The sequence below is a fragment of the Pinus tabuliformis genome, chromosome 5_1 (genome assembly GCF_031772625.1).
Source record: "Pinus tabuliformis cultivar Carrire ecotype Pingquan chromosome 5_1, CPIR1, whole genome shotgun sequence".
Classification (NCBI taxonomy): domain Eukaryota; kingdom Viridiplantae; phylum Streptophyta; class Pinopsida; order Pinales; family Pinaceae; genus Pinus; species Pinus tabuliformis.
Window position 1 is genome coordinate 998,386,913 of NC_142305.1, and position 8,570 is coordinate 998,395,482.

Consider the following 8,570-nt stretch of genomic DNA (forward strand, 5'->3'; position numbering starts at 1 on the left):
TTGTCTTAGTTGTTCCTGACCTATGATCAGAAAGACACGATCAATTAAAAATGGTATAATATTGTGTGCAACAAAAAATATAAGAGCTTCAATAATTTTCACAAAAATTGATGTTTCATATGAGAAGAAATATATGTCATACCCACTACCTCTAGCCAGCTTTCGTTCATACCTTTTCAGTGTAAACCATAATTACACAAACGTCATAAAATTCTTTGGAAAATATCTTCATCCACACTACACTTCTTAGAAAGCACGAGGAATAATAAAAACTTATTATTTGTGATGGAGCTTACCAAGTAGGATTTCTCCAACCATTAAGCAATTGGACAATAAATTTTGAAACAATCCTCTTGAAAACCTTGAAATCCTTGAAGAGGTTAATTTTCAATTAAAGGCAAGGTATCAAGATGAGAATATTGTGAGGGGAAATGAATCTGATTATATTTAGAGGGTTTTTAAAAATAGTGAGGACCTAACATAACCATCAACAAAAGTTGAAGTGCCTCAACTGCTTGACAAGTTCTTCAATAGTGGGATTTTAATTCATAACAATCAAAGAATGTAGGAAAATTGTCATCAGATTTTTTGATGGAAAAATGGTAAATTGACTGACAATAATCATGATCAGATGGGATGATTAAAGCATCACATTCCCAGTTAGTAGAAAATATAAATCAATTCTAACAACTCTACGAATGCTTTCAACAAGAGAACCAACTTGCTCGTGTCCTAAATGTGACAAACCATTTTTGTTTAATTAGTGAAAAATTGTACAAGCATCGTAATAATCAAAAGAATTTAAAAGTGAAGCCAACACAACAAACACATCATAGCATCTAGGACATGGTGACCAGAGAATAATTTGATTTGCACAACAACTAACACATTGACTAGCACTTAATTATTTTAGATGTGGTGAAGAAACAGATTAATTGTGTAACATTCATAAGAAAAACTAGGAGTTGACTATTCTAAAATAAATTTGATAGCCATTATTTATTTGGCCAAAGATGATTTTTGAAATGATTATCTTCAAAGTTCCATTCTTCTATGAGAGATACACTTTCCAAACCCAAGTTTCATACAAGATATTTGCATGAAGATGAATCAAATGAAAGAGATTCATGAATCTGATCCAAAATAAAATATTTAAAGCTTGAAAGACTTCATTTTCAATAACAAACATCTTTCAAGGACAAATTTACATCCAATGAAAACATGCAAAGAGAAATATTTCATGAGAGAGGCTAGATCTAACTTAGTTCGGGGGCCTTATGAGAGTAGTGAGATCCTAACATAACCATCAATGGAAGTTGAAGTTCCTCGACTTCCTGACAAGTCTCAGAACTTTCAAGGATTATAAAATCACATTTTAATATTGAACTAGATCATGCATGGTGAGAGGATAGCTATTACCATTGATTGTAATAATACGACTACTAACCGAATGGCAACCATATTTTTCACTCGTTTGATCAGATTTTACAACTTTAGTAACCAGTTTACTCAAGTCAAAATATTCTTCTGATCATAGATATGAAGATGAATGAATTGAGGAAATTTCCTAAGAAATATGATTTGAAGAATTTTCTTTATGCAAAACAATTGATGATGAGCGATGGAAAGGATACTCAATGATTTGATTTTTTTCTCTTTCATCATGGATATCCTCACCACCTTGTGCCAATTTAGAAGTTAACTCATCATATGAAGAACTTGAAGAGCATGGAATATTCATTGCATGTAGATGCATCAAAAATGGGAGAGCATAAAGGATAGAGAGATGAAGAGTAAGTTATGATAAGAACATTTTCTTCAGCTGGATCAAATTCCAGATCTAATTATGTCAAATTAACATCTTCTGGAGGAAACAAAAGATCAATTTGTGTGCATGGAAATACATCATCCCATACAATAATGGAGTCATAATCATTAGGATGATGGTTGTCCAATACTTCAGATTAATCAGGAAAGTTGATTCTATTTTATTCATAACTGATATTCTTAGATTCATTATTAGCCAAGAGTGAAGAAACACCATATTCACACAAAGGACTCTGGAAAAGGGACAAAATGTCGAAATAATCCTCACCTTCTTGCTCCTCTACCTGTGAAATGTGACTACCTTGCACTTGTTCATTGCTTAAATTTGGAAGTGATTAATTGGGAAGATTGAGGGGAAATGGTTCATGAGAAAGACATGGTGTAGGATGACAACTAGACAAATTAGATTCAAGATTTAAATTATGAGTCGTAATATCATCTTGCAAAATGGAGAAAATAGTCTTCACCGTAGCCTTCGTGAACCATTCTGGGATTTCCTCAATGGGATATAAATCATGAAAAACTGTAGGAGAATAAGAATATGTATTAGGAATTTGATTATCAAATTTCCCGAGTTTATTATCATCACAAGGAGGCAACCTCATCGGAACTAGAAAAGGAGGAGGATAAGGAAGAAAAGGAGTAATAGTCTCCTCTGAAATCCAAATTGTCTCATGATTTGCAAGATTTGGGGAAGTAAAAACATCAGCAGGTTTAGATTCACCGTGTAAAGAGACATTAACCAAACGCTTAATTTTTTTTATAAAGAAATCCCAATCCATGTCTTCTCCAGGAAATTCATAACAAAGGTGAAGGAATCGATTAGAAAAATCCTCATTTGATTCATTAGGCTTCATTCTTAGCTGATTGATTCTTTTATAAACATCTCAGTATCCATACCTACCAAAGGCTTGATAAATCTCCATGAGGAAATGATGAAAATAATGGATGGAAGTAGATGGTAAGGTATGGCACCATCAATTAACATGACCTTCAAAGGTGAGGAAGAAAGCCACACAAAAAAAATATTCATCATTGATTTTGTAATATTCACAAAATTTAATAGAATTAGAAATGTGCTTAGCTATGGGCATTCCATCCTCACCTGCTAATGTTTCTTAGGGATGTATTGTTATTTTCTTTGATAATTACATTTCTTCATTAACACAATAAGTTCACACCATAACATCATAAAATTATTCATATTTACATGACTATTAAACAACATATGAAACTATATAGAAAGGACAATATCATCATCATCAATACATTGGAACATAAAGGACCAATAGAAGAAAATCATTCATACATAGAGACACAAGGATTGGTTAGAGACCAAAGAAAAAACCACTATGGGGAAAACCCTTTCAAATTCTTCTTCTTATTATATTTTCATCAAATGATTTAATAAAATAGAGTACAATGATTGGTATCTTCATCCATACAACTATCCAAAAAAACAACTACACAATATTAATGAAATGATCCCAACAATTATTATACTCAAAATTCTGATTCTGAAGCATGTAATGAATTGTCCATGTTTGTGGTCAATTGCAAAAAATTGTGGTCACTAAGTGAAATATTCGAACAACTAAAATTCCATCATTTACATCTTGGTCACATGGAGGAGGAGTCATGTGTGTGTCTGGGAAGGTTCCTGTCCCTTCCTAGAGCTTATAAGCCAGCGACTGCAGTCTGCAACTAATACTAAAAAACCCTAGATGTCGGCTACATTGAGGAGGTGCTAAGCATGCGATTGAAAATCTCCAATCTCATGGATGAGCCGGTCAGCATGTGACTGTGGTCCAGTTATTCATATGTCATGCCTGCGGCTGATGCCCAAAACCCTAAAATAGAGATGTGAGGTTTAGAACTTGCAATTTTGTCTTCGAGAAAATCCATTCCTCTGCAGATGTTCCTTAGACCTATGAGAGAAAAAATCCAGTAAATAGAATATAATAATGTATCATAATGATGTCCAAATGAGGTTGAGGTCACTCGTATTTATAGCCTTCCAAGGGTTTCCAATTTTCTTTAGGGTCAACCTTATCAAATATGCACATGTAGCCTTTTCTTCATAAGTACACTTTTCCTTATCAGATGAGTAATATTTAGGTCAATTTTGGTCCTCTCAAAAGGAGGAATTGAATGCAATAATTATCTCCATTAAATGAGATATTCGAAGTAGAATTTTATTGCAGGTGCATATTTTAACAGTCGCTCTCATCTTGGGATAATTCCACCAGCATCATGTCATGTGTGTCTTGTCATCAAATCATATCCAATCATCATCCTGTATCATCATCTCATCATCTTGTATCATCATTGTTCAACTTGATTCATCTCTTGCTTATTCATATTTATCTCTTGATTGAACCTACTCATATGTTGAATATTCTAAAATCTAAAAGAAGAAGATTTTTTCATCAAAGGGGAGACTAAGCTACCACCCTCTATTCATTGGGGAGCCATTTCTGGCACCCAAAATATCTATCAGCGGAGAGTCCAATGCTACCACCTAGGAAAATTGGTGGGGACTCAGATCCACAACCCATATCAACATTGGAGAGATTAACTCAATCTTGAACAAAATTAGAGATCATATGATCATGGAGCACATCTCAACCTAGAACCATATCAAGGAGAATATCTCAACCCGAAATCTCATGGGGGAACTAAATGACCCCAGATCGAGCAATAGGTGATATAGGGGAGCTACTACCTAGCCCATCCTATTTCCTATAGATCTTCCCAATAATGATCCTCAAGAGTCATGTGGTAGAACACTTGCATCATAATCTGAGCTTGGGAAAGATACCCGACTTACCAAAGGTAAGGATCACATGCCCCAAGCCTCCACAACCCATTTGCCAAATGAGAAGGGACAATCCCAACAAGCCCATATTGTGGGTATGATGCCTAATAGGGTATACTTTGTAAAGAAAAATATTGAAGAGCTACTAATCCAACCCTATGGGTAATATATAGGGGTGATACCCTATTTTTGAAAGATCCCTCAACCCCTAGGATCCCTCTGTCTCAATTCTACAACCTGGGAGCATGAACAGGGGGGAAGAGTTGGCTCAGTGTCCTTAAACATATCATCATCGTAGATTAACAACGTATCATCGTACTCATATTTGGAAGTCATCATGTCTCAATAACAATGGTCTCTTGTTCATTCAAGGCATCAAATTAAATATCATATTAGAACAAAAATATATATATCGCAAAAAGGATACCATAGTCATCCTCCCTCTCAAGGAGGTGCCAACCACAAGCTTGATCTTGTCTCTTACAACAATATTTTCTTGATATATGAAGGTATCTCAGTCCCAACTATATATTCTCTTCCAATCAGGTCCACTCATTATATCAAAATCTACCCTTGTCATATTTATAACTTGTCAAGACAACTTTCTAAGGAGCCTTTTTATATTGTCTCACAATTGGTCATGTTAGCCATGTCATACTCAACCTCAGCCATACATAAAGATATGAAATTATCATCCAAAACATCATGGTAGATATAATACTAAGGTAGCATCTAAATGTACTTATTTTTTGAACACGGTTCTTGGTTGCGAAACTACGCCGAGAAACCAACTCGACCAAACTTTAGTTTCAAGCTGGCCCTTGAACCGGAGGGCGCTCCCTCAAGTGTTCAGAAGGATTTTTTTAATGTTGTTCACTATCACTGGACAACAACCTTTGAAGCATAATGGCTAGATATTCTATTTGTCATAGTGGTTGCTGATGATTATCCAATCTCTACTCATAAATAAATCCCTCTCTTATTGAAACTTAATCAAAGTGCCAACATCTAATTCCAACAAAAAACATATATTAAAGAGTTCGGAGAAAGAAAATAATAGAAATCAGGAAATTAAGTATTCATATTGAATACTTAATAAACCAAATACGTAGATACTTGTAGAAAACTTCTGCATCCAAACAAATATACATTCAAGAGATGAAAAAAAGCGACAATTAAAGACGCAGAGGAGATATTTCATACAGATTGTTCAATTAGCTTATCCATATAATGATGATAACTTTTTGGCAGGCTATCAGGGTAGTCAATACACTAACCTAGCCTTGCCCTAACTCCTATGTTACCCTGAACATATGCAGAAATAAAGTATGAAAGCATTGGAGAAACATACAGAGGAAAAACAAATTTTGTCATGAACTAGAGCGAGAATACTTTAATTAAATTTCTGTAACAAAAGTATTTACAAAAATGGTAGGGTTCTAGCATAAAACGCCAAACCTTGCTTATTAGAAATGATGGAATATATAGAATAAATCTCTCCTAAAGTGTTACAATATTTTTCGAATAAAACCCTAAACAATATACTAAAAATAAAATAATATTTAGGTAGTCTTCCAGAAACTTGGAATTGTCTGCAAGTATTGTGCCTTGATATCTGGATAATGTTTCTTTGATTATTTAACCTTCTCCTGAAAATATGAACTCTTGAATATTCTACTACTTGAATCCTTCTCTTTCGAATCTATTTTTGACTAAAATATTTGGATGAAATGTGGAATGTATTATTCATCCACGAGTTGTTGAATTTGATGTGTTGAAGTGTTTCCAACTGTTAATATTTGAACACTAATTTTTCTCCAAAGAATACTCTTCCATTTCATTTTATTAGGAACTGGACAAGTCAATTATAATTATAAAGATAATATGCCTATCATGTTCTCTGGAAAATAAATAATTCTATAATTCTTATTTAGGCATTTGTGTTCCATATCTCCAATAAGTTTTTACGATAAAACTATTTTTCACTAATATAGACATCTTTTTATGTTTTGAAAGTTATCAATATTGGATAATTATACCCATGAAAAACTGCTCTTTCAAGAAAAAAATTTCTTTGTTGTTGTTGATCACATATAGAAAATAGATTGCAGAAAAACTTTCCTAACCTCTTCTGATTACCTTTCAAAACAGATAAAACTCACAAGAAAATGATAGATAAATTCACCTGGATCATAGTTCTTCTATAGCATGTTGTGCAAGATATCTGTGGGTTGTTATGTTTTATAATTCTCACATAAACACACAAGTAAATTATTGAGTATGTTCAATCGACCAAGTGACCTTCCCCAACATTCCATTCAATCTTCTTATTGCATTATGAACTTTATTTTAATGATGAGATGTTGGCTTGAGGGGGCCTAACCCGGCTTAAGCATTATTTAGCCAAACAAATCCCTACACTACTGGCCCTTTCGGCATCAGCCCGTGGAGCGCGAACTAAAGTCTCACTCGAAGAAGTATGTGGGGATGCTGGAACCAAGTTTTCTCACCCTGAGATGGTTATGATCTCATTTGATTTCTTCTATCCCTACCTTCGTGCAGGTCATCTTGCTCTAGGACTTGTAAGAAAAATCCTCTGTTCAAATTTAAATACCTTCGTGAAAGTACACAATCGACCTTTGCACAACTCTAACCTGTAGCTCAGGTACTATAGCAGCATGGTATGTAGATTCCTCAATTATCCTAAGTGATTTTCTTATCTTGTCAAATACTTAAAGTTATCATGGTGTAAGCAGATATTCGTGATTGCGTTCAATTATTCAATGTAATTTCATTCGCTCGCACATCATATAAGCATAATAAAGGAAATTCATACACAAAATATCCAAACCCATCAATAGAACAAATACACAGAAATTTCATAATACTCCTTTAATTAATATCTTCCAAGTATTACAGACTCTATTCACCCTGTGCACACAGCTACAGGGGTCTGCGTACCCAGCTGCGGACTTCTACCCTAGACCTCTGCGCACTCGGCTGTAAAGCCTCTACCTACGCTGCAACCCAAGACTTAGACTTCTTGCTCTAAAGCTATGACTCTCTTCCTCGTGTTAAGTTATTAACTACTTAGAGATTAGCTCTTTTTATATAATCCCGTGGTCCGCACACCATGGGTAGATCTCTTACAACCGACTTTACTTTACAAAACTAAGGGTAGACTAACCTTTGTGACATATAATACCTTCGTGCTCCATGACCACAAAATGCAGAGTCTTTACAATAATATTACAAAAACTTGAATAAAACATGGGCTTTTAGCCCAAAACTGCCCTTGGGGGATCCCACTCCCAACAAGCCCCCAACACAAACATCGTGACTCACCCTCGAGTCACTTGGTAGGCACAGACATCCTTGCATGAAGATTGTCTAGCTAGACCCTCATAACCATAACTTCAGCTGTGCACTGAGCTGCTACCTACTTCGCACCTTCTACTATCTTCTCAGTTACTTCCCCTACGTTGTCAGGCTGAAGTTTTTGTTGCGTCACTTGTAGAGTCGCAAGCTTGCCTTCAATATTTCATGTCACTGCATAAGCTTCCTCCATCCAGGGCTTCGGTCATGCCTTCAAAACTTCTTCCTTGTGCAGCGCTGCGTCCACCTATTCCTTAAGTTGCTTGGCTTCTTGCAGCTTCGCTAACCTCTATGTCAACGCGACGGTTTGTGTTGTGCCCTTAACTTCGTCATAGCACTGTTGGAGTTCGCGTGCTTCTGTCTCAAGCCTCTGGATGTTTGGGTCCTCTTGCAAGCCGGTCAAGACCTCAAACTACTATTCAAACAACTATGTGCAGTATGCTACTGCACTCTCCACTGTCGTGATTGCTTTTGTGACAACAACCACCTGGTGTTCCTTTACCTCCGGTGGTGTCAAAGGCTGAGCCCTCAACTAGAGCTCTGTAATATG